At 30.5% G+C, this 16,127-nt stretch overlaps 1 non-coding gene across 1 annotated transcript; it reads left to right on the plus strand.

Annotated features, from left to right (window-relative positions):
• The first annotated feature begins 14,238 nt into the window (after positions 1-14,238).
• On the plus strand, positions 14,239-14,310 carry TRNAP-AGG (transfer RNA proline (anticodon AGG)). The gene has a single exon. It is a non-coding gene; the product is annotated as a tRNA-Pro (tRNA).
• The last annotated feature ends 1,817 nt before the right edge of the window (positions 14,311-16,127 follow it).

The following is a 16,127-nucleotide window of genomic DNA, read 5'->3' on the forward strand; positions in this document are numbered from 1 at the left end:
GTCGTCGTGCATCGTGCGGTCCAAGTACAGACGGTATGGTCCCACCGCATCGTTCCCCCTCTGGAGAGCGTATCTGGCGGCCCTGGGCATGGCGTCCACGTACGCAGGATCGATGTGAAAGCCGTGGATGCGGGAGAAGTAGGAGATGATCCAGCTCTGAAACAGAAACACGATAATGTATTAAAATAAATACGAAACATAAATAAATAAATAAATAAATACGATAATGTATTAAAATAAAACGTACCGTAAGCAGTGTGCAGGATCCGACCAACTGCCTCGTCCTCCAGTTGGAGGCCTCATTCAGCTTCTGGTAGAGATATGCCAGAGTAGCTGCCCCCCAGTTCCACTGGTGAACGGTATCCAGGTCCATGAAGTAACGGAGGTAGGTCACGTCGACGTACCTGACACTCTTATCCACAAAGCATGCAGCGCCTACCACATGCATGTACCAGCACCAGAGAGCGCAGCCGCGGTGATACTGTGTCAATAGCTCGTCACCCTCAGCCTCGGCAGCCGCGTCCAGGTGGTGCTCAAAATAAGTGCTCAGTGTGGTGAACCGGACATGAGGCCCAGATGTCGTGACGCACTCAAAGTGAGGAACCTCGTGCTCCATTCCCAAATAGAGCGTCATCCACTCAATGGCCTCGACCCTCTGGATCCGGGAGTGGTGCAACAGTGGCCCCCTAATAGGCAGATGGAGAAGACACTGCACGTCGTGCAAGGTGATCGTCATCTCCCCAACCGGCAGGTGGAAAGAGGACGTCTCCTTGTGCCAGCGCTCCACAAATGCCCCCTGCATGCCGGTGCTGATGGTGGTGTAACCCGTCATGCAGAGCCCTGAACCTCGCACATGGTCGTTAAACCACTCAGCTGGTGGTTTAAACAGACTAAATATCTTCCAAGCGTGGTTCACAATTTTCAACGTCTCTCTCCTGTTGAAAAAAAAAACAAATAAGCGACATATATTAAATAAGCGACATATATTAAATAAGCGACAAATAAACGGTTAAATTATAAAAAATGGTGACAAATAAACGGTTAAATTAAAAAAAATACCTCTCCCTCCCAGATCCTCCGAGCGACGTGATCGTGGTAGTGAATCAGCACGGAAGTGTCAAAGGGCCCTCTCGGATAGCTGTCCCCCTCCTCATCCTCCTCCCCGGCTGGAGGGTCAACATCCGGTACCCCCTCCGGCTCGTGGTATGGCACTGGCACCTCCTCCTCCTGCTCCTCCTCATCCTCCTCTCGCTGGCGGGAAGAAGATGCCCGAGCCAGCCGACTCCTAGATCCTGAACCAGATGTACCCTCTCCCACGTCCACGGGAACTCGCACACGGCGTCCCCGGCCCTGCCCCCGTCCCTGGGTCGACGCCAGCTGCGCCGCCGCCCGCTCGCGTCTAGCCGACGCAGTCTGGGACTCTCTCCCCTGTCTGATGCGTGCTAGTTGGTTGCCTGACATGTTCCTGTAAACAATCGAAATCGATTAATATGCGAGACAAATGAAAAAACAAAAAAAAATGAACTTCTGGTACAGTTCGGAAGTTCATTTCCGAAAACTGGGATGGAGGTGTTTTCGGAAATGAACTTCCGAAACACCCCTGCGCAGACCTTCAATACAGCCTCCAATGGCAGACCCAAAAAACCTAAACCAAAACTACTTTTATGCCTACTAAACATCCTAATATCAGTACTAACCTATCTTAATGTGATTTTTTCAGTTTTTAAACACCCTATTAGAGTTTATTCAAATAGATCTAAAACTTGAAAAAACAATATAGAACTTACCAATTAGTGTTTGATGATGAGTTTGGTTGAGTTTGGAAGAAGAGTTTGGCTACTTCACACTTGCTTTTGCAGATTTTTTGCAGAGAGTTTGAGTTTGGAAGTGTTTGATGATGATTAGGGTAAATGATTAGGGGGAGGGGGGCTGTTTTACTTAATCTGCAAAACGCGCATTATTTCGGAAGTTCATTTCCGAAATGCTGTTTTTGGAAATGAACTTCCGAAATAAGACAATTTTTTCAAAAAAAAGGCGCTTTCGAAGATGCATCTCTGAAAACGCCTTTTTCTTGCATTTCGGAAATGAACTTCCGAAGTCAAGGGTAGTTTGGGTTTTTCACCAGAGGTGACCAAGAAGGCATGGGGGTTCATAAAGAAATTTTCTATAACAATTTATAAAAGCAAGATTAATTACTAACGAATTTACGACTATGTGAATTTTTTTTTTATTTCACAATTTAATGTAACTCTTATATTTAAGGATATAGAATAACAAAAATATAAACAAATTGAAGGAGTGTGGAGGATGGTGTGGCTCGAGGAATGTTTATGGGATCGATTATTTATTTTACTATTGCTTTTTCTATGTGGTTGTGTATAGATATTCTTGTCCATTTGTGTCTTTTATAATTTTATAATTTATTTTCTTATTAATATTTGCAACAAAATAGCACAGGTGTCCAATTTAAGACAGCTTTGCCTAGTTATTTTTTAATCATCGAGACCTTAAATTGACCGACTCTGAAAAACAAAACATCTAATTATTATACTACATCTTGGTCCAAATTAACAAATCCATGCTAGGAAATTATATTTATATTTTAAGCCAGCATAGCTTTTATGTTCTCTTGGTCCGTGACATAAATAGGTAACATGTTTTTTTACTTTAAAATTTGATTTAGGTAAAATGTTAGCTATTATTCGTATAACTTTGTTCACACTATGGTCAATTGCTAGGTATGCAAAGAATTGTCCTAGTGGAAAAAAACATGTGTTTTTGCCTTGACTCAAGTCTTTTAGGTCTATTTAATGTCGACGACTTCAAATAAACTTGTGTATCGATAACAACAAAAATTAAATGTTTTATTGACTTTTAAAAAAATTATTTCCTCCGTCTTAAAATAAGTGTCTTTGTTAACACTTTAACACAAATTAAGAAAATATAATAAATAAAAAAAAAGAATAGTAATTTTACCAAATTATCTTTATTTGTTATTGATGTATTCTTTTCAGGGCCGTCTTTGAGGGCGTGCAAGGCGGCCTACCGCACAGAGTCTCAAATGTTTTACGGTTAAACTATTATTAAATAGGGCCTCATAAATTTTAGTCACTATTAAAATAGGATTAAATGGGGCCTATAATTATTTTGTCATGGTTGAACCATGACAAACCTACACAGGGCCTCCAAAAAATTGTGACGGCCCTGATTCTTTTTATCATTAATGCAATATGAGAAAAATAGTAAATGAAAATTATTAATTAGAAGATATAATTAAAAGATAAAAATTAAAATTGAATTAGAAACTAAAAACGACACTTATTTTAGAACAAATAATTTTTACAACATTTATTTTGGGAAGATTTTAGAAGTTAGATCTTACACGATTTTATGAGTGACATAACATAACTAATATTCTATAAAAAAATATTGATGTATATTAATTTTTAAAAAACTAATGTTTATTTTTATTATAAATTTTCTTTCTAAACAATATCACGAATTGAATTATTATATTAGTCTTGAAGACGAGTAATTCCCTAAATTTTTTATATGTGAAAAGTAATATTAATGATATAGGATTAAGTCATTTTTAAGTATTATATTTGTAAAAATTATATTATTGTAACTCTATTAATAAAGAGAAGATTGTAACTTTAAAATTAATTTATATATATGTGTGTGTGTGTAAGTTAGCGTGTAATGACATGGCGTGCATGTTTTTGTTTTAATAGTTATTTATTTCACGTAAGCTTTGAATTTTGTTTTTTTGATTTTTTTCTTAATTTTGGTCTCTAAAATCTTAAAATGTAAACTTTTCATTAGCTTAATAACATTAAAACCTTTCCACCAAGCCACTTCTATTACTTGTAATATATTTGCAATTCATTTGTATATATTACATAATAAAGTAATTTTTTTGAAATAAATTTTATTTTATTTTGAGTTTTGGTATTAATTTTTGTTTTGTTCTAATAAATAATAATATACAGTAATTTATATATTAAATAGTTTAAAACATTTTAATTATTATTTAACTATATTATTTTATTATTACAAATTAAAATATTAAATAATATTAAATAGGTTAAATATTTCAATAATATTTCAACTATTGAATTAGTATATTAAATATTAAATGTTAAATATTAAATATTTTAATTTGTAATAATAAAATAATATAGTTAAATAATAATTAAAATGTTTTAAACTATTTAATATATAATTACTGTATATTATTATTTATTTAGAACAAAACAAAAATTAATACCAAATGCATTAAATATATTATATAATAATACTTTAATTATTAAATAAAATATTTAATATTTCAACCATTAATATTAATTATTAATATTTCAAATATTTATAATTTAAATATTTAGTTTATCAAACAATTAGTTTATCAAATATTTAGTTTATTAAACAATTAGTTTATTGAATATTTCATATTTATTTGATATTAGTATTAAATAAATATATATTTGTTTTTATTAATATTTCAACTATTTTTAATTATTTATTAAATATTGAAGCATTAATCTTTCAAATATTTCAACTATTTATTAAATACTGAAGCATTTATGAAATTTACATGTTATTGCATTATAATGATAGAATAGAAACCATGGTCTAGTGGTTGAAGACAAATATGTGAGGGTAAGGGGCATGGGTTCAACCCTTGCTAAGAGCAAAATTTTAGACTTTTTCATTTTAACAAAAAAATTTGCTAACGTGAAAATATATATATATATATATATATATATATATATATATATATATATATATATATATATATAACCCTTGCTAAGAGCAAAATTTTAGACTTTTTCATTTTAACAAAAAAATTTGCTAACGTGAAAATATATATATATATATATATATATATATATATATATATATATATATATATATATATATATATATATATAATTTTTATGGCCATTTAATGATTTCTCTCTGAAATTACATAAGTGTAATGTGGATTAATTTCTATTTTGATGTCTTATCTTTGTTAAACTTATCGTGAAATTGAGTTACTCATGAAGCTCTTCACTCACATTAGGTCAAAATGGTTTTTTCAAGCATAAAATATAGGTTTGATTAAGTCAACCTTAAATGAATCGATTCAAGACTGCTGTGAATCAATTCAAATGTGTGTTTTTTTTTCAATTTTCTTTTAGTCACGAGATATGTGATATGATTCATGCTACGTCATTAGTCGATTCATGGCTGAAAGTTTCATGCTTTCTCTCAAGCGGGATATGTGATATAATTCAGAAAATATATAATCTATAGTATTCATGATTTGATTACTTGAAAAATACATTATTTCTCTCAATATATTGATCAAACAGTTGTAGAATTTATGATTTGAAGTTTCATTGAAGAAAAAATTGGTCTTCTCTATAGGAAGTGAAGTTTATTGCTTCTATCAACCTTGTGAAGAACAATTTCATGTCTTACAAGCAAAATTGTGTAAAAATTGATTCACATGTAAAAATTGGAGGCTCTCAAAGGTTGAAGATTATGTAATCAAGATCAAGGTTGTGATCAAGATTGCAGTTGTGGTTAGATATGCTACAAATAAAGATAAATCAAGGAAGAAGATACCGTTATCTAGGGTTGTGCAATTTATCTGAATTATTTTCTATGATTTAGTTGTAACAAAACTCTGTACCAAAACTAAATCTAGTGGAAGAACAAGTTTCAATGGTTTACTATCAGAGGCTGAACTAGGTTCATGCGACGATAAAGCATCGATCCAGTATAAACTCTACCGCACACACACACACACACTCTCTCTCTCTCTCTCTCTCTCTCTCTCTCTCTCTCTCTCTCTCTCTCTCATTTTTTTAGTAGATTTGTATATATGCTTTAAGATTTCATGTTTTGTATAGATTTGTGCGTTATATGTTTTCTTGTATTCATAGTGATTAATTTTGTAAAAGTTAGGTCTAATTATTTAAAATTTTCTAAATGATATTTTTTTTATTAAAATGTGGAAATGTAATTTTAGATTTTAAAAGTTGATTAATCAAACATACTTCAAATTCCTTATTTGAATTGTAGAAGATTAATTCATAAATTAATTTGTCATTATGTTAACATTTTTGGTGTTTGATTTACTCAATTCATAAATTTTAATTGTGTAAATTTTTTTTAAAAAAATTTCACAATTAAGCTTTCACAAAGTAACTTTATTTTTGGAAATAATTTGTAGGGATTTTTTTTTTCTATTCAACTCCTCTTCTAAACCGTGAACATCTTGTACAACCAACAATTTATTATTTAAGCCCTAGAAATCAATAGTTTTATATTAAACTTGGCACTTGTATCAAATTATCTATTAATAATAAGACATTTCTTTGTCATATTTGTTTTTTCAAAATAATAAAATCCATAGAATAACTAGTCAATTTAGTGAAACATTAAGTGTGACTTAATCAAGAGATCCCATTAAACATAAGGCGGTTATTCTTAAATTATCTATAATTGAGCTTTATTGTAAAGTGGAATAACATTAAAGCATTGAGTCTATTATGTGGATAGACTGATGATCTCGTCTCAGAGATCATGGATAAAGAGTTATCAAGTCATTGCATACATGTAAATATTAGGAGTAATATTTAAATTGGATTGATCTACCATGAGAATAATACATGGAATGTTATACAAATGTCAAAAGCTATTCTCAAGGTGATGGTGGTGTATAACATCCATGGACCTGAAACCACTATGGATCTTAGATTTGGAGTAGAGTACTTTATTTACAATCAAATACTGTCCATAATAGAATGACCATAAAGATGTTTGATCGATACCCTACAAATCATGTTGAGGGACATGAGTGACCTAGATGAAATTCTTACATCCTCTGTAACATGATCAATACCCTTGTAATGTACTTGTTCAACATGAAGCCCATAAGAGCAATTATGTAATTAGAACCCTTGTGCTAAAGCTCTCTCTCTCTCTCTCTCTCACACACACACACACACACACACACACAAAGTCTTCATTTGTAACAACTACCATTGAGATTGAAGGCACTATATTCATGTAGACTAAGTAGAGGCATTTTTTTCAACATTCACGATTGTTCTTCTAACTCTGCATCAATTATTAATTGCCATAATAGGTAACTAATACATCAATAATATGCTCATTCATAAAGATCCACTAAGAGAAATAGTTGTTTTCTGCTACATTTTATATTGCACTTTACCTTTACAATTGGCATTAATAGATGGTCTTTTGATATGGTTTAACAACCTCAAATGTTAATTAATACGGTGCAAATTAATTTGAAGGGAGCGTACAAAATCCCCATTTTCATTGGTGAAAATTATATTGAAAAAATTTCATGTACGTGCACCTTATGTTTGTGGATTAATAATTACAGGTTTCCATAGAAGAATGACATTTTATTTCTCTAAAGGTTGTTAATGGTGTATAGTTAATAAACCACCAAAGGAATGAAATTATAATGAGATTAGGAAGGCGTTGTGTGAATATATACTTAATAAATATACTCATTTCTTCATTGAGTGTGAATGTATATTTCTTAATATCATATTGTATGATAAGTAAAACAATGTGAGGCGCTCTTTAAGTTCTCCATGAGGGAACTAAAGATGTCAAGCAATTTAAAATTAACATCATAATAAAATAGTACGAACTTTTCAATATGGAGCCTGAAGAGTTTATGGCCTCCGTGCAGATGATAATATTTTTGAACATGTGACTACAAACACAAGAGTTTAAGATTGATTACTAAAAACAATAGTATATTTTAGTATAGTTAAAAATAGATATAATAACTACTTAAATCCAGATCACTTGACGGAACTTATGGTATGAACTACTTAAATCCATTTTGATCTAAATTGTTTAGTAAAAAAAATTAATCTCAAATTCTTTTAAAATATTATTTTTATTTAAATGGGTTAGGTGTAGACTCTTTTCAAAACTCATTATATATATATATATATATATATATATATATATATATATATATATATATATATATATATATATATATATATATAAAATTTTATTTCATTTAATATGACCGTTTGATCAATTCTTTAAACGATTAAGATTTGGTGTCAAATTAAACTTTGACACATTAGTGTCATTTGATCATACACACACACATATAAGGTCACTACAGGAAAATTCACTTTTAGTCATCGAAAAATTTCAATCATTATAGTGTCCGAATGAGCGTCAAAAATTTGATATTCATGAGTCAGTTTTAAAAGGTCACTAAAATAAATCAACCACCGATTTAGAGATCAAAATTTTGTGACCACCTATTCAGTCACGAAAAAATTATTTTTATATACAATTTAATTTAAATATAAAATTAGTGAACGAAATTTTGGTCACTAATTTTTTTATTTTTTTTCTATTTTTAATCTTTATTATGTTACTATTCCTTTCCTTTTTTTTTAAAGATTTTAATTCTCTTTTAATTTTAATTTTTTTTTTAAATATTTCATATTTTTTATTGTTTTAACAAATAATATATATATATATATATATATATATATATATATATATATATATATATATATATATATATATATATATATATATATATATATATATATATATATTTTATATATTAAATATAAAATATAACAATAGATGTTAAGTTATGTGGTGATAAGGTCTTATTAAAATGTGTGAAGATCACGAGTTCGATTCCTTTGTTCACAATTTTTAATTTTATTTTACAAAAAAACACTAAATTCGATAGCTAAATTTCGGTCACAAAATATTTTAGTATTTTAGTGACCGGTTTTTCAGATTTCCGATCTCCAATTTGATTACTAAATGCAAATTTAGTAGTGTATATAATAGAATAAAATATTTTTCATATTATTTATTATTACATTAACATTTTTAGAAGTAGATTAAACATTCCTTTTAAAAATCTGAATATAAAATAGACTTTTTAAACATATAAGTATGTTAGACTAGACTATAAAAAAAATCAAATCATACATAAAATAAATCTTTGATACGTAAAAGATCACTATCAAACTTTGATTTTTATAAATAAGTCTCGTAAATTTACAGAAAAGCTGGTTCAACCTAAACTATATTCGCCCCTATCCAAAATCTTCAATCTTAAGAAATTTATATAAACCAAATAGAACTTGGTCTCACCAACCTATTCGATTTGAAAAGTGACTCGAAATGATTAAACAAAACATCCCATATATCCTTGACCTTTTCCACTCTCTCCTCCTCAATATAAATATTAAAGTTATGTCTTTCTTTACTAAAAACCAAACCTTTTTAAGATAATGAGAATAAATGAGCAGATAAGACCATTTTTCTTTGATTTCTGATTCAATAAAAAATGGAAATAAAATTTATCTGTATAATGTCATATATATTTTGAAATGATTAAATGAAAGACTAATCTACAAACTTTCAAAACTCATGGCATTTAACACCCTCTAATTATATATATATATATATATATATATATATATATATATATATATATATATATATATATATATATATATATATATATATATATATATATATATATATATATATATATATATATATATATTTTTAAAAATTAATTTATAAAATGACACTTTCATAATTATTAATCTTATAGAGAATGCACTCCTTTCTCTATATGACTTTTCCTTCAATTATTTAGATGGAATGGAAATCGAAATTTTTACCATAAATGGGAATTTTTATCATGGCAAATATTGCCAAACATATGCTTATTAGGTGATATATATACAGCTCAACATGTTTTCTTGGCAGTGTGGTTAAGAGAGGATAAGAGACAAAATGCAGAGAAGGATTTGTGTGTTCATTCGAGCTAGGGTTAAAGAAGGAGGTGTCATTTCTTACATTTGTTGTTTTGTGTATTTTGGGCAGTTTGTATAGTAAGTGTCCGACATAAGGGTGCGGCCCTTGCTCGGATGATTGTCCAAAGTATGAGCACCAGTGTTCCCTCATCTCTCATATTTTTCCAAATGACCCATTCCTTTTCTCATTCAACATTATGTTATCTAGCTATACGTACTATCTATCTTGTATGTTCATAGTACTCTCTTATCTTAATTTTTGAAATGACATTTCATGCATGTTGTTCATTTTATCACTTTCTACACGTGCTCATCATCTTCAACATGCATCCCTTTTTGTACTTATTTTCAAAATTGTTTCACTTTTTGTTCGATTCCCCTCCCTCCATATGTCACTACCCATCACCGTCTATTCCATTTTACCCTGTCTTTTACTATATTAAACTAGAATTTTGAAATCAAACTAGAATAGTCCTCGAGTGGTAAATTGTACGACTCTTCATATAATGGTTTGATTTCTTCCTCTTAACTTGTTATTGATTCGGAGTAAACATTATTCTTCAAATGTTGTTAGGGATAATGGATTTAGCGATGGACTTTGAAAACGATCTTCTAGTTTTGTCTGATATTGGAGGTATACAAGCAAGCATTCTGATGCTCAAGATAATGATTGACGTAAGTGTGTGATTTTAAATTAAAGTTATATGTAAGTGAGATGGATTTGTCTTTTAACCTTAACAGATCCTTAGGGTTTGAGGCCCTATAACCGTCTTTAAAGGACACACATCTCAAAAAATAATTGTCAACCGATCATATAACTTTTTTATTTAACGGCCAATGATTGCTAGACAACTTTGATCTAGTACAACAATAAGTTGAGTGTATCTTCTAAACTATGTCAACTAGGTGACTCAGATTCATATGGACTGGAAATCACCCAAACCAAAACAAACATAAAGAGACACCATCTAAAAAATTCTAACACTTTAAAGAGATTACTAAAAAACACAGTTGAATGTGGAAGATATCTATGGATATTTTTATAGAATCTAGCAATTTTTTATTAATAATTTCAAAAGATAATATAAATAATTTTAATAATGGATTATATGGTCAACCAATCATAAAAGCAAAACGTTTATATCTTTACAACTTTAACGCTTGCATGGACTCTAGTATGGTAAAATTGGTCTACTATTAAGACAACCTATATATGTTTTTGTTCCATGATCTGTAATAAAAAATGGATGCAATCGGTTGAAGAGAAATCTTGAACAGGTGGTGCTGATCTCCGGTACGATGGCGCGGGGTGGACCTACAAAGTTAGCACTCCAACGCCCAGATCAGTTCAAGATTCAAGATTAGTATAATGAGAAGTGGTGATCAGAAGAATGTACCTTGTATTCAGTGTGAAATGACGTTTATACCTTGGGTCAACTGGAGTGGATTTCAGATGAAGTGGGCCTCAGCTTATTTAGGTCTTTGGTCGGTGCATAACATATTTAATAAGCTTGCCATTTGGTCGACTGTGGACTGGTACAACTGACCTATATGAATAAGTTTGATGCTTGGTGGATGTTGCCCAGTAGGATCGATCTATCATGAAAGTTCAGGTCAAAGTCGGCCCCGAAGGACATTTCAAATTAAGGTCGGCCTCAATATTATCTCATACCACACATTATGTACGGACAATAAATGTGTGAATGATGTACTCTAGATTTGTGCATCTTATACATATGATAACACAAAAATGTATTGTTTATCTTGACCCGATTCACATGCTATTTAGTGTCTTTTTATTATGTTTTCTATGGTATTATATCGTATTATGTTCGTGCTTCAGGTACTTTTCGATTATAGAGCATCCATGCAAAAAAATCGGAAAAGGAGCAAAAAGAGAAGAAAAATAGCAGAAAACCAAGTTTCTGGTCCATGGGGTTCGCCATGGCTTAGTGGTGGTCACCATTTGTGCGCATTTCACAAAAATAACCGCCCACTAACAACACTAATTTGGAGGTTTCTCCCACTTTCTCCACTACTCACACATGATCTATGGAAGTTAGAAAACAAAATCCCTCCTATAAATAGACCATGGAATCACACTTTCAAGGCATCCAAGTTTATACGTGGAAGCGTTGTTCATTAGTTTTAGGCAGATATTACTCTTGTAAAAGTGGTAGTTTCTCACATCGAGGGCCTATCACACTATTAGTATTAAGCCTACAATTTGTGTACTCTTGGATCATTAATCTTGCCGTCATTAGTGAAATCATTCCAGTTTCTTTAGTTTTTTCCTTTTAAGGTTCATATTTGTTGCTTTATAATTATTTTTTTTGTTGTTTTAGTTACCATGTTGTTTTTCATCACAATCGTTATGTTTAATGCATTTTTACCGAGTAGTATTTTAGCTAAATAGTTTAGAGTCTAGTATGTGAGGAATGTCGTTTCCGACTGAACTCGATAACAATGTTGGCTTAATCTTTATCTGAAAATTCTATTTTGGTCATTGTTTTTAAACCTAATTTAAATAGCTTTATCATGAGAGTCTGAGGTTGCTTAACATGATTTTGTCACGAGAGTAAGAAATTAACTAAGGTTTGAACCAGCATTTCAGGAGGGTGGGGATCGAATCGGATAGTAAAAACGGGGCATCGATCTTAAGGAGGGAGAGAGCGCCTTAGGTATCGATTAGGACTTGTTCATTTTTCAAAACACATTCTTTAATTGAAATGGGCGAGCGAGAGCAAAATCTCATGGTTAAGGATCATGGCTTTATTCAATACCACGAGAGTGTGAGGTTTAGTCTTTAAATTGATATTTTCTACTAAATATGTTTTTAACATCAGTATAAGCTAACCTGTTACAGAGTCCCCGAGGTATGCGTAATACATATTCCGGCCTCTCCTTTTTATATATTCCCTTTATCCTATTTTAGTCTTTATTATAGTCTTAGTTTCCCCTTAATCAATTATTCATTAGCCTTAGCTTTACAAAGCGACGATAGATTACAGTAGTTTAACATTGGTCTATGTGGCATTATATTTGTATGGCACAGCTTTGTCGGAACTATAAGGCACAACTCCGGGCAAGCAAATCACAAGAGGCGTTACAGCAGCTTTTTCATGATAACCAACTTCAACACTCTCGGGAATCTCGAAATGAGTTACAATCATATTAACTTCATCTTTGTCCCTTTCACCAAAAACATGTATGACACCTTGGTCTAACATCTCTTGCAAATCTCTCTTCACCACATGACATCCTCGGGAATTGATAGAACAAATCCTACAAGCAGCATGATTATGTTCGTAATGGATGTATTCACAAAGAGTGTCATGCATCTCTACCAATGATCTTCTGATATGCCGCGCATCATATATACGATATTGGCCATGACAACCTTGCACAATGTTAACAGCAGATGCTCCATGAAGAGGCAGGGAATTGTTTTGCGCATTGGGACCAAAATCACGAAATGACTAAATACCGGTACATACTAATCTTTGCACTTCACTCTTCAGCGGCCAACAATCTTTTAAACCATGACCAGGGGCATTTTTGTGAAAGACAAAAATAGTGTCCGCTTTATACCACCAAGGAATATGTTTCGGAACAGGCGGAGGTGACCTAGTCTGGATCAGGTTCTTCTGAATTAAAGCAGTAAATAGTTCAGTATAAGTCATAGGGATGGGATTAAAATTCTTCTGTGGCAATTGACTTTGTATATTCTATTGTGGAGCTGGATTAGTACGTTGTTGCGGATATGCAGGAGCTAATTAAATACATTCCTCTGGTTGAGTTCATGTATAGCATCAATTTTCATTTCATTATTGTAGTGATGTTGTTAAAAGTTTGGTATAGAAGGAAGTGTATAACTCAATTTTGTTGGTACAAATCAGTAGAGAATCTTTTTTTTATGACCCAAGATCATTAAGTAAATGGGTGATTAGATAATAAATAAAGAGAAAATGCATGTTACCAGAGATATGTAAAACAGTTATTCTGACAAATGATCTAACCAACTATCTTTTGAAATAGGAGATCATGTTTTCTTAAAAATCACGCCTACTATATAAGTCACTAAAGTGATGAAGATAGATAAATTGACACATATATTCATTGTAAAATATGAAATATTGGAGAAGATCGCTATAGTAATGTATAGGATTTCGCTACTGACACTTATGTTAAATTTGTATAATGTGTTTCATGTGTCTGAACTCAAGAAGTTTATATATGATACAAGCTATATTTTGAAATTGGATACAATTTAATAGAAGGATAATTTGGCTTTTGAAGTTTTTTCTAAGAGGATAACACATAATAATAACAAAAAGTTAAGATGGAATTCACATGATTTGATAATCGAATATTCATATAACATGGGCATTTGGTCTAGTGGTATGATTCTCGCTTAGGGTGCGAGAGGTCCCGAGTTCAATTCTCGGAATGCCCCATTCTATTTTTTATTTTATTTTATGCTAAATTTTTACTTTTTTTTAATTTTATGCAAACGCTTTTAAGATGGATACTTGGTCTGGTATGATTTTCACATAGGGTGCGAGAGGTCCCGAGTTAAATTCATCGAATGCCTCATTCTACAATTTTTTTACTTTATTTATTTTACATTCATTTACTTTTCATAATCCTATAAAATATTTTTATTCCATTTTCTATTATACCTCTTCTTTTTTTTTTTGCAAACAATAATGATTGGTTAAATGGAAGAATTGATTATTATGTTATAAATAAATGACATGAATATGGATGTCCATCAATGACAAGATTTCATATTAATTTTTCATTATTACATAATGTCCTATAAATGGGACTGATATTGTATTTGAAATCAACACTGATAATGAGAATAATACAATACTATTTCTCTTTCGTCTTTACTCTTATTATATTGCTTCTTTTATTAAGTTATATTTCTTGCATAAAATTTGTGAAATTATTTATATTTGTTGAATAATTTTTGTTTTCTAAATTCTATATACATAAAGCATAAGAAAATATAGTAATGTGTTTTATATACTATGTGATTATTAGCGAAATTTAGAAAATATTGATATAGATGTCGATGTTGTGATTAAATTGTATGGCATTAATTTTTATGAATATATTTTGTACAAATTATTTTATTATTTAGTATGGATTGATACAAATTAGAAGAATAGAATCATATGTATTATTGTAAACCAGAAGTTTACAAATCACACTTAAGCGTGTTGTTGGCAAAAACGATAAGGCATCTCAGATGTATTATGATTTAAAACTAGTATTGAAGAACCATAAGTTTCTTCGATACAATAAAATGTGTGCTCCTTAAAGAAAATATTGAAAAGTTATATATATATATATATATATATATATATATATATATATATATATATATATATATATATATATATATATATATATATATATATATATATATATATATATATATATATATATAATATAAGGTGATATTTGTGAATGAACTAGGGATGGCAATGGACACGGTATGGGCAGGGTACTATAGTACCCGTTCCCATACCCGCGGTTTTAAAAAAAAAACATACCCGATCCCAAATCCGCGTGGGCATCAATGTTCATACTTGTACCCGTATATTATAGGTACCTCAATACCCATACACGTGCCCGTTTACCCGCATTTATAGTGAAATTAATTTAATTAATTACAAAATATCATATAATTTAAGTTTTTTTTAACAATATTAAAAAAAACTATGGATGTTATTATTGAATTAAGAAATAAATAAATATTTTTATTAAAATATATAATAGTTTAATAGGGATATAAATATTTTTATTAAATTGTGTAATAGTTTAGTAGTGATATATTTTATAAAATTTGATAAACGTGCATTTTAATGGGTAATTATCTATGCCCGTGCCCGTACCCATGTTGCGGGTTTTTATGCTACCCATTATGGATATTTTTGCGGGTACTCATAGGGTATGGACCAAATTGCCATCCCTAGAATCAATACACCAATCATGTAGATCATTTAGACATTTTATCATATTAATTGTTGCATCGACTAAAAGATCATGCGTATGGTCATTCTCCACTCACAACTAGAAGTTTGTGAAATTGTTTTCTCAACTAAAAGATGATGTATATGCATTTATGATGCGAAAACTAGTATTAAAGAACCAAAAGTTTATTCAATCCAATAAATTTTGTGTGTTTCTAAAGAAAATTAAAATTTTGAGAAATTGAGTTTTTATGACACTAATTGTTACATCGACTATAATATCATG

Source organism: Vicia villosa, linkage group LG1, assembly GCF_029867415.1.
Source record: "Vicia villosa cultivar HV-30 ecotype Madison, WI linkage group LG1, Vvil1.0, whole genome shotgun sequence".
NCBI classification, from domain to species: Eukaryota; Viridiplantae; Streptophyta; class Magnoliopsida; order Fabales; family Fabaceae; genus Vicia; species Vicia villosa.